Genomic DNA, 23,879 nt, shown 5'->3' on the forward strand with positions numbered 1-23,879 from the left:
CACTTCTCTCTCTAGAGAATCATGTGCAGATGCTATCAATACAGAACAATGAGGAGAAACATGTATTTTATAAACATAACCTGCCTAAGTCGGAGCATAGGAGAATAAGAGAATAAGCTAAATGCTTTCCTCTTTGACTACTTTTAACTGATAAATAAGATTAATATTAACATCTTGATGATAACATTTAATTTGTTAGCTCCAATGAGTAAGGGAGATAATTTAGTTCGTTATCAGAACTGGGCCTTATTCTGAATCAAACATCAACAGAAGTTATGGCCTTCTTAGGTGAGCAACATTGAGAGCAGATGTATACATTAAAACCATAAGGTTAGGGAAAGACTCATTAAGGTACATGAGTCCCCTAACCAAGACTGGGGCAAGGCATCAGATAACACTGAATTTCTTCAGAATCATTCGCTCTCTACCTCTTATTATTCTGGCTTTGTCTAGACTCAATTTTCCATCCACAGAATTAACAGAAAACAATGCCTCTTCCTTCCTCTAGAAAAATGACCTGAAGTAAATCTCAGATAATACTGAAATCCTTTCTGAAAACTATTTAAGAGGCAAGATTTTATAAACAAAGTTTAATTTAAAGAAAATATAATTTTACAAACGTAAGCAGAAGTCTATCAGGATGAAAACCAAGCTCAGAGAAAGAGTCATTTTATAAGTCTACAATTGATAAAATTATCAGAAAAAAAATTGAGGGGAGAAACTCAGACCTGAAATTATAATATAGTAGTAATCTGCAACTGCTTTGTCCTGGAGAAGATACAGTGAAAACAAGAGAATAATTGACTTCTTAGTGAGAAAGTTTAAATTCAAGTTCATGATTCCATATGAAGGAAATACATACGTTCTTCAAAACAGAGAGCTTTATATCTTCCCTGCTACCTACCCACTATCCAATAAGGACCCACCCATGTAGATCCATTATTGTTCTTTCTACCCCAAGAAGCAAATCTCCATGAACTTCATCATACAGGATGTCGTGGCTTCTGGCTTTCAGTTTCCTTTGACTGATGTGAGGCACTGGCAAGAGATGTGGATGTAGGAGAGAGAAGCATGGTTTTGCATTTACCCTTCTTCCTTGCTTGGTTGTGCGTCTGGCATGGCTTGTGTTCTACAGCCAAAACTCCTCTTGGGTAGCTCCTTGCCTACATTTTCAGCCTTCACTGGGTGCAGGTAGCAACTAACTCGGGGCCCTCTGCTTTCTCCTTTGGAATTACAGTGATAACTGCTTTACACTGTTGCTCATCCTCAGGTGCCTTTCCATCTTACCTCATCAACCTTGCCTACATCACTGAAAATAACCCTTGCTTTAGAATCTTTTTAGTTAAACCCTTTGGAGCATACTTTCTGATTCTGTTTGGGAACTGGGCTGAAACAGCCATCAAGTGTCAGAGCCTGATTTTGAACCCAAGTTGTGTGGCTCGAGAGCTTGTTCTCTTAAGGATAGACTATGAAAGCACAGGAGATGCCATTTTACTTTAACTTGAGGTCCAATGGACTCAGTCTATAACATGTGTGTTTGAATTATTTTCTTCTCTTAGTGTGTTTATCACTTGATTTCTCAGAGAACACTTTCTGCTTACAATATTTCTTAATGTAAGTGCCACTTCATGCTGCAATTCTCTATCTTTTTATCTCACCCATCTTACCCAAAAACTCCAGATATATGTTATCACCAGAGCCAGCTTACTCTGGTGATGGGAGTGTCATTTAAAATCTTTTGATTGTAATAATAAGTTTTCTTCCTGGAGTGTAAATAAGAATGGATTTCCCATTGTACACTGGGTAATGTGCTTTCATATCCCCTGGAAGCAGCAGTTCCCAGTTTTTAACCAACAGGCTACAGGATCAGGAGAAGCCTTTACAGTCAGCTTTAAACAACATTTGTTCTTGATCTAACAGGTGTATTTTTAGCTCTCTGCTCATAACTCAGGAAGAGGAGTTAAATTTCTGCTTTAAAATTGCTGGTAGTAAATTTAAGCACACTAAACTTTCCATGACACCTCTGATTTTTATGTCACCATTATCTTTATAGCCTGGCCTTTGAAGGGACTGATAACTCTAAGAGACTTTGCCCTCTTTTGCCAGAGCATATGCTTAAAGAGATATGAGATGAGGTGTTTTAAAATAAAAATATAAACTCTATTACAATGTGCATAGATATTTATGGTGTAAACTATTCTATAACTTAAAATTATTAAATCCATATTTTATAAACATACACATATGTATAAACAGGACTTTCTTCAAAATCGGGAAAATAACCAGCCAATATAATAGGGTTAAAGGATACACTTAGTATTTTGAAACTACTGTAAATGGGTTAAGTTTGAAGTTTGGGTGCTAGAGAATGCTGTTACTTCCATGAGACTATGAATGCATGGATCATGTCTTAATGCTCACACCTACTACTGCCACACAATTTAGATAATAATAGCAAAAAAGAAGATAACTTGCAAATTCATTATGCCTGCTCAAATATTCTTGTCAGCTTTAGGTTTCAAGACTAATGATGGCTGGGCACGGTGGCTCACGCCTGTAATCTCAGAACTTTGGGAGGCTTAGGTGGGCGGATCGCCTGAGGTTGAGAGTTCAAGAACAGCCTGGCCAGCATGGTGAAACCCTCTCTGTACTAAAAATACAAAAATTAGCCGGGTGTGGTGGCAGACACCTGTAATCCCAGCTACTCAGGAAGCTGAGGCAGGAGAATTGCTTGAACCCAGGAGGCGGAGGTTGCAGTGAGCCAAGAATGGGCCATTGCACTCCAGCCTGGGCAACAGAGCAAAACTCTGACTCCGTCTCAAAAAAATAAAAAATAAAAAAATTTAAAAAGACTAAGGATGGCCTTTTACTCTGTCCTGAGTGCTGCCCCAGACTGTTCATGTTTCCCTGCATTTTACAGATTGCTAACATTGAGAGGGATGGTATGGCCTTGAGAAGGCCATTCAACATAGCATTATGATTTTTCTTTTAGAACAAGTAATATCACTCAATTATAAATGCCACCTAATCAAAATGTAAGCTCTGGCAATTCAGATTTTAACCTCTCCACCACTGGTGTAGATTTAGAGTGGAAGGGAATATGCTAACAAAGAGTTAGCTCCAGGTCTCCAAACAGAGATAAACTGTTCCTCTTAATACATTCATTTCGATTAGTTAACAACATAAAGAACTGAATGTTCCACCACAAAACTTGGGTTGTTTTATGGAACTTCAATAAAAATATTTCAGGAAGCAAGCATTTCTCTAAGAGGAAAAAAAAAAAAAATAGAAGCAATCTGGTTACTGTAGGGATAGATTAAGAAACGTGTCAGCAAGATGGCCGAATAGGAACAGCTCCAGTCTCCAACTCCCAGCGCAAGAGACACAGAAGACCAGTGATTTCTGCATTTTCAACTGAGATACTGGGTTCATCTCACTAGGGAGTGCCGGACGATCGGTGCTGGTCAGCTGCTGCAGCCCGACCAGCGAGAGCTGAAGCAGGGCGAGGCATTGCCTCACCTGGGAAGCTCAAGGGGGAAGGGAATCCCTTTTCCTAGCCAGGGGAACTGAGACACACAACACCTGGAAAATCGGGTGACTCCCACCCCAATACTGTGCTTTAAGCAAACGGGCACACCAGGAGATCATATCCCACACCTGGCCGGGAGGGTCCCACGCCCATGGAGGCTCCCTCATTGCTAGCACAGCAGTCTGCGATCTAACCACAAGGCAGCTGCGAGGCTGAGGGAGGGGCGCCCGCCATTGCTGAGGCTTAAGTAGGTAAACAAAGCCACTGGGAAGCTCGAACTGGGTGGAGCTCACAGCAGCTCAAGGAAACCTGCCTGTCTGTGTAGACTCCACCTCTGGGGACAGGGCACAGCTAAACAACAACAAAAAAGCAGCAGAAACCTCTGCAGATGCAAACGACTCTGTCTGACAGCTTTGGAGAGAGCAGTGGATCTCCCAACACAGAGGTTGAGATCTGAGAAGGGACAGACTGCCTGCTCAAGTGGGTCCCTGACCCCTGAGTAGCCTAACTGGGAGACATCCCCCACTAGGGGCAGTCTGACATCCCACACCTCACAGGGTGGAGTACACCCCTGAGAGGAAGCTTCCAAAGCAAGAATCAGACAGGTACACTTGCTGTTCAGCAATATTCTATCTTCTGCAGCCTCTGCTGCTGATACCCAGGTAAACAGGGTCTGGAGTGGACCTCAAGAAATCTCCAACAGACCTACAGCTGAGGGTCCTGACTGTTAGAAGGAAAACTATCAAACAGGAAGGACACCTACACCAAAACACCATCAGTACGTCACCATCATCAAAGACCAGAGGCAGATAAAACCACAAAGATGGGGAAAAAGCAGGGCAGAAAAGCTGGAAATTCAAAAAAATAAGAGCGCATCTCCCCCGGCAAAGGAGCGCAGCTCATCGCCAGCAACGGATCAAAGCTGGATGGAGAATGACTTTGACGAGATGAGAGAAGAAGGCTTCAGTCCATCAAACTTCTCAGAGATAAAGGAGGAATTATGTACCCAGCGCAAGGAAACTAAAAATCTTGAAAAAAAAGTGGAAGAATTGATAGCTAGAGTAATTAATGCAGAGAAGGTCATAAACGAAATGAAAGAGATGAAAACCATGACACGAGAAATACGTGACAAATGCACAAGCTTCAGTAACCGACTCGATCAACTGGAAGAAAGAGTATCAGCTATTGAGGATCAAATGAATGAAATGAAGCGAGAAGAGAAACCAAAAGAAAAAAGAAGAAAAAGAAATGAACAAAGCCTGCAAGAAGTATGGGATTATGTAAAAAGACCAAATCTACGTCTGATTGGGGTGCCTGAAAGTGAGGGGGAAAATGGAACCAAGTTGGAAAACACTCTTCAGGATATCATCCAGGAGAACTTCCCCAACCTAGTAGGGCAGGCCAACATTCAAATCCAGGAAATACAGAGAACACCACAAAGATACTCCTCGAGAAGAGCAACTCCAAGACACATAATTGCCAGATTCACCAAAGTTGAAATGAAGGAAAAAATCTTAAGGGCAGCCAGAGAGAAAGGTCAGGTTACCCACAAAAGGAAGCCCATCAGACTAACAGCAGATCTCTCGGCAGAAACTCTCCAAGCCAGAAGAGAGTGGGGGCCAATATTCAACATTCTTAAAGAAAAGAATTTTCAACCCAGAATTTCATATCCAGCCAAACTAAGTTTCATAAGTGAAGGAGATATAAAATCCTTTACAGATAAGCAAATGCTTAGAGACTTTGTCACCACCAGGCCTGCCTTACAAGAGACCCTGAAGGAAGCACTAAACATGGAAAGGAAAAACCGGTACCAACCATTGCAAAAACATGCCAAAATGTAAAGACCATTTAGGCTAGGAAGAAACTGCATCAACTAACGAGCAAAATAACCAGTTAATATCATAATGGCAGGATCAAGTTCACACATAACAATCTTAACCTTAAGTGTAAATGGACTAAATGCTCCAATTAAAAGACACAGACTGGCAAACTGGATAAAGAGTCAAGACCCATCAGTCTGCTGTATTCGGGAGACCCATCTCACATGCAGAGACATACATAGGCTCAAAATAAAGGGATGGAGGAAGATTTACCAAGCAAATGGAGAACAAACAAAAGCGGGGGTTGCAATACTAGTCTCTGATAAAACAGACTTTAAACCATCAAAGTTCAAAAGAGACAAAGAAGGCCATTACATAATGGTAAAGGGATCAATTCAACAGGAAGAGCTAACTATCCTAAATATATATGCACCCAATACAGGAGCACCCAGATTCATAAAGCAAGTCCTTAGAGACTTACAAAGAGACTTAGACTCCCATACAATAATAATGGGAGACTTCAAGACTCCACTGTCAACATTAGACAGATCAACGAGACAGAAAGTAAACAAGGATATCCAGGAATTGAACTCATCTCTGCAGCAAGCAGACCTAATAGACATCTATAGAACTCTCCACTCCAAATAAACAGAATATACATTCTTCTCAGCACCACATTGCACTTACTCCAAAATTGACCACATAATTGGAAGTAAAGCACTCCTCAGCAAATGTACAAGAACAGACATTATAACAAACTGTCTCTCAGACCACAGTGCAATCAAACTAGAACTCAGGACTAAGAAACTCAATCAAAACTGCTCAACTACATGGAAACTGAACAACCTGCTCCTGAATGACTACTGGGTACATAACGAAATGAAGGCAGAAATAAAGATGTTCTTTGAAACCAATGAGAACAAAGATACAACATACCAGAATCTCTGGGACACATTTAAAGCAGTGTGTAGAGGGAAAGTTATAGCACTAAATGCCCACAAGAGAAAGCAGGAAAGATCTAAAATTGACACTCTAACATCACAATTAAAAGAACTAGAGAAGCAAGAGCAAACACATTTGAAAGCTAGCAGAAGGCAAGAAATAACTAAGATCAGAGCAGAACTGAAGGAGATAGAAACACAAAAAACCCTCCAAAAAATCAATGAATCCGGGAGTTGGTTTTTTGAAAAGATCAACAAAATTGACAGACCGCTAGCAAGACTAATAAAGAAGAAAAGAGAGAAGAATCAAATAGACGCAATAAAAAATGATAAAGGGGATATCACCACCGACCCCACAGAAATACAAACTACCATCAGAGAATACTATAAACACCTCTATGCAAATAAACTGGAAAATCTAGAAGAAATGGATAATTTCCTGGACACTTACACTCTTCCAAGACTAAACCAGGAAGAAGTTGAATCCCTGAATAGACCAATAGCAGGCTCTGAAATTGAGGCAATAATTAATAGCCTACCAACCAAAAAAAGTCCAGGACCAGATGGATTCACAGCTGAATTCTACCAGAGGTACAAGGAGGAGTTGGTACCATTCCTTCTGAAACTATTCCAATCAATAGAAAAAGAGGGAATCCTCCCTAACGCATTTTATGAGGCCAACATCATCCTGATACCAAAGCCTGGCAGAGACACAACAAAAAAAGAGAATTTTAGACCAATATCCCTGATGAACATCGATGCAAAAATCCTCAATGAAATACTGGCAAACCGGATTCAGCAGCACATCAAAAAGCTTATCCACCATGATCAAGTGGGCTTCATCCCTGGGATGCAAGGCTGGTTCAACATACGCAAATCAATAAACATAAACCAGCATATAAACAGAACCAAAGACAAGAGCCACATGATTATCTCAATAGATGCAGAAAAGGCTTTTGACAAAATTCAACAGCTCTTCATGCTAAAAACGCTCAATAAATTCGGTATTGATGGAACGTACCTCAAAATAATAAGAGCTATTTATGACAAACCCACAGCCAATATCATACTGAATGGGGAAAAATTGGAAAAATTCCCTTTGAAAACTGGCACAAGACAGGTATGCCCTCTCTCACCACTCCTATTCAACATAGTGTTGGAAGTTCTGGCTAGGGCAATCAGGCAAGAGAAAGAAGTCAAGGGTACTCAGTTAGGAAAAGAAGAAGTCAAATTGTCCCTCTTTGCAGGGTACTCAGTTAGGAAAAGAAGAAGTCAAATTGTCTCTGTTTACAGATGACATGATTGTATATTTAGAAAACCCCATTGTCTCAGCCCAAAATCTCCTTAAGCTGATAAGCAACTTCAGCAAAGTCTCAGGATACAAAATTAATGTGCAAAAATCACAAGCATTCTTATACACCAGTAACAGACAAACACAGAGCCAAATCATGAATGAACTTCCATTCACAATTGCTTCAAAGAGAATAAAATACCTAGGAATCCAACTGACAGGAGATGTAAAGGACCTCTTCAAGGAGAACTACAAAGCACTGCTCAGTGAAATAAAAGAGGACACAAACAAATGGAAGAACATACCATGCTCATGGATAGGAAGAATCAATATCGTGAAAATAGCCATACTGCCCAAGCTTATTTATAGATTCAATGCCATCCCCACCAAGCTACCAATGAGTTTCTTTACAGAATTGGAAAAAACTGCTTTAAAGTTCTTATGGAACCAAAAAAGAGCCCGCATTGCCAAGACAATCCTAAGTCAAAAGAACAAAGCTGGAGGCATCACGCTACCTGACTTCAAACTATACTACAAGGCTACAGTAACCAAAACAGCATGGTACTGGTACCAAAACAGAGATATAGACCAATGGAACAGAACAGAGTCCTCAGAAATAATACCACACATCTACAACCATCTGATCTTTGACAAACCTGAGAGAAACAAGAAATGGGGAAAGGATTCCCTATTTAATAAATGGTGCTGGGAAAATTGGCTAGCCATAAGTAGAAAGCTGAAACTGGATCCTTTCCTTACTCCTTATATGAAAATTAATTCAAGATGGATTAGAGACTTAAATGTTAGACCTAATACCATAAAAACCCTAGAGGAAAACCTAGGTTTTACCATTCAAGACATAGGCATGGGCAAAGACTTCATGTCTAAAACACCAAAAGCAACAGCAGCAAAAGCCAAAATTGACAAATGGGATCTCATTAAACTAAAAAACTTCTGCACAGCAAAAGAAACTACCATCAGAGTGAACAGGCAACCTACAGAATGGGAGAAAATTTTTGCAATCTACTCATCTGACAAAGGGCTAATATCCAGAACCTACAAAGAACTCAAACAAATTTACAAGAAAAAAAACAAACAACCCCATCAAAAAGTGGGCAAAGGATATGAACAGACATTTCTCAAAAGAAGACATTCATACAGCCAACAGACACATGAAAAAATGCTCATCATCACTGGCCATCAGAGAAATGCAAATCAAAACCATAATGAGATACCATCTCACACCAGTTAGAATGGCAATCATTAAAAAGTCAGGAAAAAACAGGTGCTGGAGAGGATGTGGAGAAATAGGAACACTTTTACATTGTTGGTGGGATTGTACACTAGTTGAACCATTATGGAAAACAGTATGGCAATTCCTCAACGATCTACCACTAGAAGTTCCATATGACCCAGCCATCCCATTACTGGGTATATACCCAAAGGATTATAAATCATGCTGCTATAAAGACACATGCACATGTATGTTTATTACAGCACTATTCACAATAGCAAAGACTTGGAATCAACCCAAATGTCCGTCAGTGACAGACTGGATTAAGAAAATGTGGCACATATACACCATGGAATACTATGCAGCCATCAAAAAGGATGAGTTTGTGTCCTTTGTAGGGACATGGATGTAGCTGGAAACCATCATTCTTAGCAAACTATCACAAGAACAGAAAACCAAACACCGCATATTCTCACTCATAGGTGGGAACTGAACAATGAGATCACTTGGACTAGGGAAGGTGAACATCACACACAGGGGCCTATCATGGGGAGGGGGGAGGGGGGAGGGATTGCATTGGGAGTTATACCTGATGTAAATGATGAGTTGATGGGTGCTGATGAGTTGATGGGTGCAGCACAGCAACATGGCACAAGTATACATATGTAACAAACCTGCACGTTATGCACATGTACCCTAGAACTTAAAGTATAATAATAATAATAAATAAATAAAAAAAAGAAACATGTCGTTTGTTATTTTATGTTTTTCATAGTTTCGATGTAAAATTTGTTTTCTTGACAATAAATTTGGAAAGCATTGTGAATTATATAAATATATCACATAATATTACAGTCTGAAATTTGAAAATCAAAATCACTTCTAATTTTTATTTTAAAGCTAGACATATTAATCATAGAAACTATTTGAGTTTGCAGGATAATCCTTAACTATTATTGAATTGTGAGATGTATTTGCAAAAGTTAAACCCTTCAGCTGAATCTAAGCTGAAAGTTTTTTTCTGACACAGAGCAAGTAGTATGATAATATGTTTAAAATTGTGACTTGGGAAGGGGTGTGTGTGCGTGTGCGTGTGTGTGTGTGTGTGTGTGTAGGGGGGAGAGAGAGAAGAAAGATAATTTGTACTAAGAAAATGATAAAAATAATGTCAGACAGTAGAACAAACATGATTTGACAATGATTTCAGGAGCTACACAGGATATCAATAAAGAAAAAGAGAAGGTCCGGCCGGGCGCGGTGGCTCAAGCCTGTAATCCCAGCACTTTGGGAGGCCGAGACGGGAGGATCACGAGGTCAGGAGATCGAGCCCTTCCTTGCTAACACAGTGAAACCCCGTCTCTACTAAAAAATACAAAAAACTAGCCGGGCGAGGTGGCGGGCGCCTGTAGTCCCAGCTACACGGGAGGCTGAGGCAGGAGAATGGCGTAAACCCGGGAGGCGGAGCTTGCAGTGAGCTGAGATCCGGCCACTGCACTCCAGCCCGGGCAACAGAGCAAGACTCCGTCTCAAAAAAAAAAAAAAAAAAAAAAGAAAAAGAGAAGGTCTATGATGAAGGTACTATGACTTGCCACTGTCCCCACTATTTCAATTGGCGCTTGTGAATAAATCTCTTCTCCTTACCTGAGATTCATGAGAAATGTTTTACCCAAAGAAAAATGACATTTAATGGAAAATGTTTATGAGCATTAAAATACAAACTATTTATAATAATAATATCAGAGATTATATAAAATATGATTATCAACCTTGATTATTTTAAGTAATTATGGATATGTTTTTTATATATGTAATATTCAGTGTATTGTTATTGTAATTTTAAAGACAGTCTGTTTATGTAATTACAAACTAGCATGCTATGCCAAATACTGTGAAATTAATTACTGAATGAAATATTTATAAACATCCCCAAATTAATAGTGTATTTCAATAATGCTTTATACTTCATAAGCTTTTCCATATATTGCTTTGTATTTATCATAACAACTTTGTTAGCTATTCAAAACAGAAAGACAGTCTTTAGAAGGTTCATTGAGTTGCCCAATGTCTCACAATTTGAGGAAGATTTGGCTAATAACCCAACCTCTGTCACCTACTTAAATGGCACCTGATCCTGCATCACACCATATGACAAAACATATATATTTAGTGATAGTGTCACTAAGCACACATCATTTAGGACATGAGAAAAGTGATGGTGCTTAATGATGCAATGAAAATTCAACAAATCCACATGAAAAAATAGGCATAATTTCAGGCATCATTTCATTATCAGGATTTATTCATTCAGAAAATGCTTATGAAGGAACTTACTGCATGTTGGCTCCATTGCAGGTATTAGAAATGCTATAAAACAAATCAAATACACAAGTATCTGCCTTATAGAATGCATATTTTATTGGAAGAAAAAGGCACTGAAGGAAAGATAAGTCAATGTATTGTACTGGATAGTTGTACGTGATAAGAATTAATCATAATAAAGCAGAGAACAGGAAGCTTAAATATAACAGAGTGACCAGAACCTTACTAAAAGATTTGAGTGAAAACTCAAAGGGATGACACCTGATGAACCAATAAGTGTTCAACTGGAGAAAAAGAAGCAGTAGGTGATATATATTGAGAGAGTTATTGCAAGAAATTGGGTTATGAACTGTGAGGGCTGGCTAAGAAAATCTGGATTAAATAGAGTAGGCCATCAGGAAGGGCACTGCAGATCTCTTGGACATAAGAGCTAAAGCTGTTAACCAAATACAAAATTTATTTTTCTGGGAAGCCTCCATTCTGTTCTTAAAGTGTTTCAACTTGTTAAATCAGACCACTTAGATTATTGAGGTTAATCTCTCTTATTTAAAGTTAGCATGTTATGGGCTTTAATCACATTTAGAAAATATATTCACAGCAACAGTTAGATTAGTGTTTGACTGGTTAACTGGGAACTGTAGTCTCACCACGTTGATGGACAATATTGACCAACACACTGGAGAAATAAAATTCTAGGCAGAGGAATGTGTTAGTGACAAAATTCTGAAGGAACACGTCTAGCTTATTCCTGGAACAAGAGGGCCATGTGTTTTGGATGTTTTAGTAAGTCCATGCTGCTACAACAAAATATTACATACTGGATTCTTTATAAACATTGTAAACGATGAAATTTACTCCTCACAGTTCTGGAGGCTGGTTGGAGTCTGGTGAGAACCTACTTCCAAGTTGCAGACTGATCATTTCTTGTTGTACCCTCATGTGGCACAAAGAGAATGAGAGAGCTCTCTGCGGCCCCTTTTATAGTGGCACTAATCCCATTCTTGAGACGTCCACTCTCATGACCTAATCACCTCCCAAAGTTTCTACCTCCTAATACCATCACATTGTGGCTTGGATTTCAACATATGACTTTTGTGGAGACATAAACCTTCAGTACATTTCAGATCAAATGAGTGACACGGAGAATGGTGGGAAATTAAGTAAAAGGGAAAACTAAATGGCTCGATGAATGTAGCGTCTTCTGGGTTATAGTAAGAAGTTGAGTTTATACTCTCACATTAGACATTGCAGGGTGCTGAGAAGAACTGATATGATCTGAATTATACTTTATGTTATCACTCTAGCCTCACTGTTCAGATTAGACAAGGACAAATGCATTGGGAGGCTAGACAATAACTCATGATAGCAGTAAGAGTGATGTGGAGTTTAAATATTCTAATTGTATTTTGAAAGCAGAGCCATAAATATTTGCTGATGGGCTGCATAAGAAATATGAGAAAAGTGTAAAACTAAAAGTCATTCCAATATTTTGGCTACAGCAACCATTAGCCAAGAAAGGCAAGACTTTGTGAACTTTATTTAGCAAAAGTCAGAAGCTCAGTTTTGCATTTGTAGCATGTCAGATGCCTATTAACTATCTAAATTAAGATGTTAGATTGGTGGTTGTATATATAGGTCTGCAGTTCAAATACCGTATCCCAGTTGAGATTCATCAGCTTAAAAATAGAGTTTAAAATTGTCAGTGTGAATGAGAAAATGGTAAGAAAAGTAAGACATTAATGTATATGTTTTAGATTTTTAACTTGTCCTTATTTTGTTATTTTTTAAACCTTTTATGGCTTCTGATTGATTTTCAAGGTATCATGCATACATAGTAATTTGAAATGTTCTATATTGTATAAAATGATATAAAAATCACTCATAATCTCACCACTCAGGTCATGAATAATATTAACTTTTTGACATGGTTTCTTACAAATTCTCTCTATACATTTTATTTTTTCAATGCCTTGAAGTCATAGAATATATGAATTTTTCTAATAATGATTATTTTACTTAAAATTACATTTAAATATTACCTTTAATAGCTGTATAATATTCTATTTTATGTAATAGTTAACTCTTCAATGTTCTGCATTTGCTTCTTTATTTCTTCTGTGAAATGAATATAGTTGCAATGATTATTCATTCATAGCTATAAAAGTTTAATTATAGTTATATATTATAATGGATTGTTATATAAATTTAGTCACAATTTTCACCTACTCAGTAACTGACAGAAGAATTTGATAGTATGTTTTATGGTCTTGTTAATCTGAAATTCTAGTTCATAAATGACGATCAACATTTTAAAGTGTGTTAAGTAACAAAAACACACACAAACCAGAAATGTGTGTGTTGTAAATGAAAAGAAATAATCTCTTTTCAGCAAAAGTAGCAATCCAAAGTGATTAGAATAGCCTGATCACTGCAGCAGAATGATAGAGAATCTGTGTAATTTAGATGGCCTACTTCCTAGAAATAAATGAGAAAAGCTGCTTAAATATGTGTATCACCTAAGATGGGGAAATGATGTTTAGACACTTTTTTATCTTCCTATTTCATGACAACAAAAGCTCTCAAACATCTTCAAACCTATTCTCACTAGACATGCATCTAAGGCCTAATTCTCAAAACACCAATTTTTGAGCTTTAACCTACCAAGGAATCTCCATCCCTAGTGAGCAATTTCTACTTTTGCAAAATGGCAGAAAATGTCACATTTGACAACTACTTAGAAAACTTAGTTTCACTCAAAAGAGGGCTATTTGTGAAAGAAATTCAAACACATACTGAAGCCTGTTAAAGTCTAAAATGAGATTGAAAACAAGTCTTTTTGAGCTGCTTGAGATCTTTTCACTCTATTGCCCTTTGGTTTCCTACATCATTATTGTTTTGGTTTTGCTGAATACTATTTCTTTTCTCATCTAACTGCTGGTTCCTGTGACTTTGATCTTTGCATAAAAGCATCTAATCTATGATGAGTCAGTTTAATTTGGTGCTTTATCCAGGAAATCCTTTTTTTTCAAATTTTAAATTGTATTTTAGATTCTTAGCTATATGATGGCATTGGTATTTTCTCATCAACTTGTGGGATTGTTTTAATGGGGTTGTTGCTGAATAAGTGGCAGGTGAGCAAATAATTGCTTCCAAAATAATTAATTTCCTATAATCTACCTATATATAAGGGGTATGATGTTTCTTTGATGATACCCACAGTTCTGAAAATAAACAAATGCAAAAAAAATGAACATTATTAATATCTAATTGCAAATAATACATATCAAAACTAAAGCCTGGGAAGTCATTTTAATGTAAATATCAGTAAAGCCAAAAAATCAAGACTCATGGATTTAAATAAGAAATCAGTTTAAAGAGATACATATTCTCTAGCAAAATTTTCTTCAGGAGAAAATGAAATGCTTATGTTAGATACTATACATGTTAGCTCTCTTATTAGTTTATCTACATTGTTAGTAATACAATCTAGTTTAAAATGAGAAAACTTCTGAATCTGTCCTTTGGTAAAACCACCTCAATTTAAACTGAAATACTTTCAAAAAGCTAAGGTGAAAACCAGAAGAGACCAAAATAAGGCCAATTATCCCAGCAAACAAGGTGGGCACACAGATTAATTTAAATTTTCATGGGCTTAGATGACAGTTGCTTCATAATATTAGTATAATTTAATTCTTCTAGTATAGTACACTGCTACATAAGACTCATATTTTATGGGAAAAAATAATGCTATGTTTTTTAAGAAAAATCATTTTGTTTCAAAAATGAAAACTGTTTTTTAAATTAAAATAGGCTTGTCCCTTTGAAGAGGCAAATCTTAACAGGAGAATCTAGAGTTTATTAATTATGTTATTAAAAGCAGAACAAGGAATGGTTCATGAAAGCAAAAGAGAGAAGCTAGCTATAAGAGAGGAAGTAGCAGATTCAAGGGTCTGAATTTAGTTTATAAATTTGAATGAATTTCTTACATCAGCTGGTCATATTTGTATTACTTTTAAATGAGGGAATTAGGTTTGATACCTTCTAAGTATTTAAAATTCTCAGGTTTAGTAATCCCATGGAAACTGCTAAATGTTTGATACGATTTGGATCTGTGTCCCTGCCCAAATCTCACTTCAAATTGCAATTCTCTGTGTTGGAGCTGGGGCCTGGTGGGAGGAGCTGGGGCCTGGTGGGAGGTGATTGGATCATGGAGGCTGTTTCTCAAGAATAGTTTAACACCACTCCCCTTGGTGCTGTTCTCCTGATGGTGAATTAGTTCTCATAATATCTGGTTGTTGAAAAGTAGGTAGCAACACCCACCCCAACTCTATTCCTCTTGATCTGGCCCTGTGAAGTCCCTGCCTCCCCTTTGCCTTCTGCCATCGTTGTAAGTTCCTGAAGCCTCCTCAGAAACAGAAGCCCGTATGCTTCTTACACAGCCTGCAGAACCATGAGCCAATTACACCTTTGTTTCTTTTTAATTACCCAGTCTCAGGTATGTCTTTATAGCAATATGAGAACAGACTAATACAATCCTGTATTATTCAAATATCCAATGAAGAGGGGGTGAGATAGAGATGATGATGGTGGAGATTAAAGAGCTGGGATGTAGGTCAAGGAGCAGTGTTTCATAGAATCTGCCTTACATATTCACAAGCCAATCTATTGCTAGTGTTCTGAACATTGTAACCCACTCTGTAAATGGCAGTTATTAGCAGAGCATTTAGTCATCTTTGGAGTCTAAAATTATATATGTTATATAACATATATAATTTTAGATATAATATATATTACATATATAATTTTAGATATAAATATATAATATATAATATATAAATATGTAAATATATAATATATAATATATTATGTAATATATACTATATATCATATTATATATTATAATATATACTATATATAATATATATATAATGTAACTAGAATGTAAACTTAACAACATTATATACCCAGTTCTTGGTGTATATCCAAGAGAAAAAAATTACTATCTTGAGATATTTGTACTTCCATATTCACTGCAGCATTATTTATAGTAGCCAAATATATATTATTATTTATGGTAGCCAAAATATATATATTATATATATATTTTGAGATGGAGTTTTGCTCTTGCTCCCAATCCTGGAGTGCAATGGCGCGATCTTGGCTCACTGCAACTGCGGCCTCCTAGATTCAAGCGATTCTCCTGCCTCAGCCTCCCAAGTAGCTGGGATTACAGGTGCCTGCCAGCACACTCATCTAATTTTTTGTCTTTTTAGTAGAGACAGTTTTCACCATGTTGGCCAGGCTGGTCGTGAACTCCTGACTTCAGGTGATCCACCTGCCTCAGCATCCCAAAGTGCTGGGATTACACATGTGAGCCACTGCGCTGTGACTAAAATTATATTTTTATTGTTTAAAAGGGTTTGAAATTATTATTTCTGTGGTATTTAGACATCGAGGATTACAGCCATTGATAAAGAAAGTTCAAACTAGAACCAGTATTAGAACTAAGTACAGATGAATAAAAGAATTGAAGTTTGAATACTGGTTCTGATGATTAGTAAACATAAAATCTTCAGTAAATTATTTTCTCTTTGTAGACTTCATTATCCTCACCTATAAAATAGGAATAATAAGATCTGTAATAAAGAAGTACTGTGAGCCGGGCACGGTGGCTCAAGCCTGTAATCCCAGCACTTTGGGAGGCCGAGACGGGCGGATCACAAGGTCAGGAGATCGAGACCATCCTGGCTAACACGGTGAAACCCCGTCTCTACTAAAAAATACAAAAAACTAGCTGGGCGAGGTGGCGGGCGCCTGTGGTCCCAGCTACTCCGGAGGCTGAGGCAGGAGAATGGCGTAAACCCGGGAGGCGGAGCTTGCAGTGAGCTGAGATCCGGCCACTGCACTCCAGCCTGGGCGACAGAGCCAGACTCAGTCTCAAAAAAAAAAAAAAAAAAAAAAAAAAAAAAAAAAAAAAGAAGTACTGTGAAACTCACATGAGATATTTATGAAAACATCTTTCACAAGTGCATATAGATGGATACTTCTTAAATTTTATTACATTCTCAACTTTTCTCTGACCTTCACCATCTCATCCGTTTGTCATAGATATCTGTTAAATCTACTTCACAAATATCTCTCACATCTCATCTTTTTCTTTGCATTGCCAATAGTTTAGTTTGAGCCTTCATTACTTATTTTAAACTGAGAATGTAAACTAACAACATTATATACCCACTTCTTGGTATACATCTAATAGAAAAAAAATTACTATCTTGAGGAGATATTTGTACTTCCATATTCACTGCAGCATTATTTATAGTAGCCAAGATATGGAAACAGCCAAAGTTTCCATTGATGGATATATTTGTGTGTGTGTGTGTGTATTTATGCACAAATGCATACATACATATAGATGCACATGCATACATCATTTCTTTATTCATTTTACATATTGTTATACATATGTAATGGAATACTATTCAGTCTGCAAGAAGAAAGAGATTCCGCTGTTTGCAGCAACATAGAAGAACTGGTAGTACATTGTGCTAGGTGAAATAAGCCGGACTCAGAAAGGCAAATGCTGTATGATTTTACTTATCTGTAGAAATTTTTCAAAAAAACTGGGTGCGGTGGCTCATGCCTATAATCTCAGCACTTTCGGAGAGTGAGACAGGGGGATAGCTTGAGTATAGGAGTTTGAGACCAGCCTAAACAACATCAGGAGACCTCTTCCAATGTCAAGACATACTTGTAGAATCTCTATGAAGTGAGCACCATTCTCATAGAAATTTGTGAAAAATTAAAGACATAAAAGTTATGTAAGTTGTCAATAGTCCTTTAGGTTAGAGGAAACAATAAAATTTAGAGCATCCATTTTGTTTTACCTTTGAAAATATCTATCATCTTGTTTATCAATTTCAGTAGAATTTCAGTAAAGTTCACCATTACTATGTGAGATCAAAATCTTACATGAAAAACAGCTGACTATTAAAATACTTTGGTTTTGTTTAACATCAGTGATGGAGAAAAATATAAAAAGCTACTGTATGCTTTTTTTGCTTCCACTAGTTGCTCTTGAGAATTTGCCAGATTTTCAAAACAATCATCAAAAGTTAGCATTACTTTTTTTTAGAGTAAAACTTTCATTTAACTACTGACTACTGATTTTCAAGTTTCTGTTAGTTTCCATATAACCACATGCACAGTTGTCAGATGTTTAAAGCAATCGAACTTACATTGATGAGACTTTAAAAGGATTTGAACATGCTGACTAATGTGGTTATTTCATGTCAAAAAATAAAGAAAGAAAGAAATCTGCCCAATCTAGTTGAAGGAGAGAGAAAAGCAAATAACAAGAAGAGATTGTGATATTTCTCCAAAATAATGAGGGTGAAAATGAATACTGACTTCAAAACAAGAAGTATATTTTTAAATTAAACTTTATCGCTTCAGCACAACCATATTGGCTACTGACTTTAGAGCAAACAGTTTATTTGTATATTAGAGCTGTAATGTAAAAGAGATAAGAATAAAACTTTGAAGACATAATAATCCTAGCCTCTGAATGCTCTAAAGAATTAGCCAGTACCCAGTAGGACATGGAGATACTCACAAATATATTCTTTATTTTTAAATCATGAGAAAACTAAAACAAAATATTACCAAAAAAGATTAAATTAAAATGAGCTTCTAGAAAATTCCTTACATTATACATCTAATACCGTTTTAGTTTGCATAAACAAAGCTGAATTTATTTTTACATGTAAATATTATATTGTTGTAACTAAGAAGAGAAGTCATTAAACAAAGTTGTAATTTCTGATGAAATTCCAGATGAAAACTCATTTCTTAGGAAACTCTGAAGCATAAATTACACCCCATAGTGTCCTACCTAAAGGAAAAGGACCTGGGTTTTGTAATCCCATATCTGTCAGTAATTGTTACATTTTGTGTTTCTATGTGTTATTCACTCTTTGAGGAACAGAGAAGATATTTAATAATTAGTATTACAAATGGGACATGAAATTGAGTGGAGTGTGTTCCCCCGCTTTATTCATTATTTCTCTCTCCCTGCCTTCCTCTCTTCTCTCTTTCTCTCTGTCACCCTCTCATAAGTTAGAAAGAATGTGCAAAAATATTTATTAAGTATCTGATGAGAAAAGGGGAAGTTCAAAAGACTCCGGAGGAAAGTGATAAATGACAGAGCAATATCCCTGAACAATTTAGAAGACAAAAATTAATGGTGAAATTGGCCCATAGAGAAAACTACCCTTGACTTTTTTTTTTTTTTTTTCCCTTGACAACGCTACTAATCTCTACTACCTCACTCTGCCTCTAAGCATTGCTTACTTTGTTGAATTCTGTTAGTGGCAAGAGTTCTGGCTCATTTTACATTTTAATACAGAAATATTTTCAGATTGATTTTCTTCTGAAAAAAAGTCTCACTATTCTGTAGAATTTAATGTATTATATGGGATTCCTGTGTTTAATTATTGATCATCCCATTTTTTCTCTATTTTAAAAATCACATGGCTCTCTCTGATACTGAAAATGCTCACTTTTCTTTTGTTTGTTGATTGTTTTTCTATTTTGTTTCTACTATTTTGTAGATTAAAATAGTATACTAGTTCTATGCAACTGTTTTTATGAAGACTATATTTCAGAAATATAACAATTTCTTTCAATCAATACCTAAATCCTATCCCTTTTAGAAAGGAGTTTTCTGGTAGATTCCTGTTACCTACCAAACATTTAGAAGTTTGGTTTTACAATTACATTAAAAAGGGTACTAATCCATTCTTTTTCTTCACCTTATAGAAATACACTAGATAAATAGTAATGGTTATTGGTAAGTAGCTTCTTTTATAGTATGTATTCTTATGAACTTTGTATTTTATTTCTACATAGGCTTTTCCAGTGTCATGATTCTAGAAATATTTATGTAGCTAAAATTTCTTAATGAAAATGTAGTTTGGAGTATGGAAAGCCATCTGACCTAGCATAAGAAATCTTTATCATCGTCCTTGATGCACTTATAACTACATCTATGACTTCAAACATATCACTTTATTTCTCTGGAATTCAGTTTTTCACTATTTAAATGATAATAATGCTTGATTTTTCTTAGAAGTAGGTCATTTCTTTTTCTTTTCTTTTTTTTTTTTTTTGAGACGGAGTCTCGCTCTGTCGCCCAGGCTGGAGTGCAGTGGCCGGATCTCAGCTCACAGCAAGCTCTGCCTCCCGGGTTCACGCCATTCTCCCGCCTCAGCCTCCTGAGTAACTGGGACTACAGGCGCCCGCCACCTCGCCCGGCTAGTTTTTTGTATTTTTTAGTAGAGACGGGGTTTCACCATGTTAGCCAGGATGGTCTCGATCTCCTGACCTCGTGATCCACCCGTCTCGGCCTCCCAAAGTGCTGGGATTACAGGCTTGAGCCACCGCGCCCGGCCTAGAAGTAGGTCATTTCTATGGACAGTGAATGAAATTTGTGATTGAGGACCCCAGCAAAACTCTCTGTTAATTCCACCCATGTAGAAGAAAATTAAACCAGTATCAGATCATGGGCTGAATGAAACATCTTTCTGGGTTACTGAAGAGATGGAGAAACACGTATTGTCTTGTGATATCCACGGACGGGCTTTACTTTCTCTCTGAATGAGAATGCAGCCTTGCTGATATTACATTGGTTTCAGAGAAAGGAAAGCCAGATATTTGAAAATGCTTAAATGAAAATAACATGTTTTCCCAACATTTCTTCTGATAAAGTGTTGTAAGCCCATATTTACATGATATGACAGTGTGTAAAAAATATTACATTGTTTTATCAACTCTGATAATTTCTCTCCATGGATAAATCATCACACAGTTAGGGAAAATGACTACCAGGAAGAAGGAACTTCAGTTATTTCTTCTCCTCTATGTCATCACCATACTAAATTTATTTATTTTTTTAATCTGTGGCTTAAAAAGTTGGCTGTAACTGTATTTGTTTTCTTTCTGCCAAAGCATAACGTGCTTGAAATGCTGCAGCCAGAAGTGATACAATAGAAATAGACTTTGAAAAATTAAAAATGTCTGGTACACATTCAAGGCAAAGCATATACTCTTAGGGCTGGAAGACATTCAAGAAGATTCAAGAGTGAGGTGGGGGCATTGGGGAGATGTTGGTCAATGAACACACAATTTCAGTTGGGCAAGAGTAATAAGTTCAAGGTATCTATTGTGCATCATGATGACTTTAGTTAATAACAATACATTGTACACTTTAAAAATTGCTAAGTGGGTGGATTTGAAGTGTTCTCACCATGAAAAAACAGTAAGTATGTAAGGTAATTTATATGTCAAGCAACTTAATTTAGCCATTTCACAATGTCCATATACCAAAACATCATATTGTACACCATGAATACATATAATATTTGTCAATTAAAAAATAAATAAAAATAAAAAAATTTGAGGTATCAGTTTTTTAGTATGTTTTCATGGCATTGATATTTGCAAATTCATCTACATATGTCATATGTCAAAAAAGTACTTACTGTATCAGTAATAAAACATAATATTGTAAAGAAAAATATTTTTACCTGAGATTTACATTCCAACTAAAAAATTCCCTTTATATAGTAAGGCAAATCAAGATGTGCATTTTAATCTGTGGAGGAGAAGCCTCTGTTTCTCCTCTACAGATTAAACTCAATAAACACCATTGAGAATGTCACTTGTGGGTGCACATCTTGAGAATTAATGGTGTAAAGATGGGGCAGTGGATTGAATTTGCTCACATAGATTAAGAAAATCTAAGATTCAATCCTCGGAGGTCATTGGGATGGATCCATAGTGGTAAGATGAATTACCACCTGATCTGAATATTTTTATTTTCTAATTCTCACTTGTGCTCTAGATTCCCAAAGATTTCAGGGTCCTAGAAAAATCAGCATGTTCTACTGGCACCTCAAACTAGGAGTCTCTGTAGAAAATCTAGGCATTGACATGCCATTCTGTAAACAGAAGGTACAGGTCCATTCGAAGAAGTTGCCAAAGCGCTCATGTCAGGGATAGAAATAGGAATTGTCAGCAGATATAAATTTGAAGCAGAACTTTTATTGCAGCTTTGGAGTATGCTCTAGAAGAGTTAAGTATTTTGTGACAGACTTGAGAATATGGGAACTTCTAAAATCAAAATAGAATGTCGAACTGAAATTAGCTCCATATACTATTGAGTATTAAAAATGCTTGTCACAGGAAATTGTTCAAGCTAATGTGATAATAGTTTAGACATGTCCATTAGCCTACCCACACCATGGTTCAGCTATGATTTGAATTAAAATGCTCCTGTGTGAATACATACACAGAGCATTTGAAAGCAATATTTCCCTATTTTTTCTTTACTTCTGCAAAAATTCTGAATATGATTTTAGAATGGCTGTGTTCCCTAAGGGTGCCAGAATGCAACAGAGTACTTTAGGGCTTATGTTTATTTTTTATTTCCTTATGATAAATCATAGAATTACATTACTGAATTCACTAGCAAATTTGTCTAAATATAAAATATAAAGTGTGCTTTTGTCAACATTAAACCAATATATTATTGTCAGTAATATGCATTAATATTGCTGTGCACTTATGCAATTAGAATGAGTCAAGGTACTTTATACATATTAACTATGTACTATAAAGGTTTTATGCTATAACTATTTTATTTCAATAGAGGTCAAGCTCAATAAAAAATATATTACATGAATTTCTAAGGGAAGACCAAGTTGATTTATTATTATTATTATTATTATTATTATTTTTATTTTTATTTTTGAGACCGAGTCTCACTCTCATTCAGACTGGTGTGCAGTATCCCCATCATGGTCCACCACAGCCTCAGACTCTTGGGCTCAAGTGGTCCTTCCACCTTAGCTTCTAAAGTAGATAGGACTACAAGCCCATACCACCACATTTGGCTAAGTTTAGGAATTATTTGTAGAGATGAAGTATCACTATGTTGCTCAGGCTGATCTTGAACTCTTGGTCTCATGGGGTCCTCCCATCTCAGCCTCCCAAAGCACTAGGAATACAGGTGTGAGTCCCTGCTCCTGGTCTGGTTTTTGATTTGGAAATTAAACTGGTCTAGAATTTTTAGGGGTAGTCATTCTTGCTTTTTTAAGATACATATTTTTGAGTTTTTGAAACACATTGTTATGTTAAATTAATTTATAGATTTGACATTATTTTAGAAGTGCTTAAAAAATCAGACCACATTTGCACACAAATTAAATTACAAGAATGTATGCTCCATGAATGTGGAGTGTATACATTTAAATCAAACCTTCGACCCTGGACTTAAACTGTCTTTTACAGTTTTCTCCTCCTTAAAATGGCATTAATCAAATATACACATAATATTTTTGTGAAGATTAATTTATATATTAGTCTATTCTCATGCTGCTAATAAAGACATACCCAAGATGTGCCAATTTACAAAAGAAAGAGGCTTAATTAGACTTAAAGTTCCATGTGACTGGGGAGGCCTCACAATCATGGCATAAGGCAAGGAGAAGCAAGTCACATCTTACATGGAAGGTGCTAGGGTCAAAAAACAGAGCTTGTTCAGGGAAACTTCTCCTTATAAAACCATCAGATCTCGTGAGACTTATTCACTAGTAAAAGAACAGGATGTGTAAGACCTGCCTCCATGATTCAATTACTTCCTACTGGGTCCCTCCTACAACATGTGGGAATTCAAGATGAGATT

The sequence above is a fragment of the Macaca mulatta genome, chromosome 1, assembly GCF_049350105.2.
Source record: "Macaca mulatta isolate MMU2019108-1 chromosome 1, T2T-MMU8v2.0, whole genome shotgun sequence".
Taxonomy (NCBI): Eukaryota; Metazoa; Chordata; class Mammalia; order Primates; family Cercopithecidae; genus Macaca; species Macaca mulatta.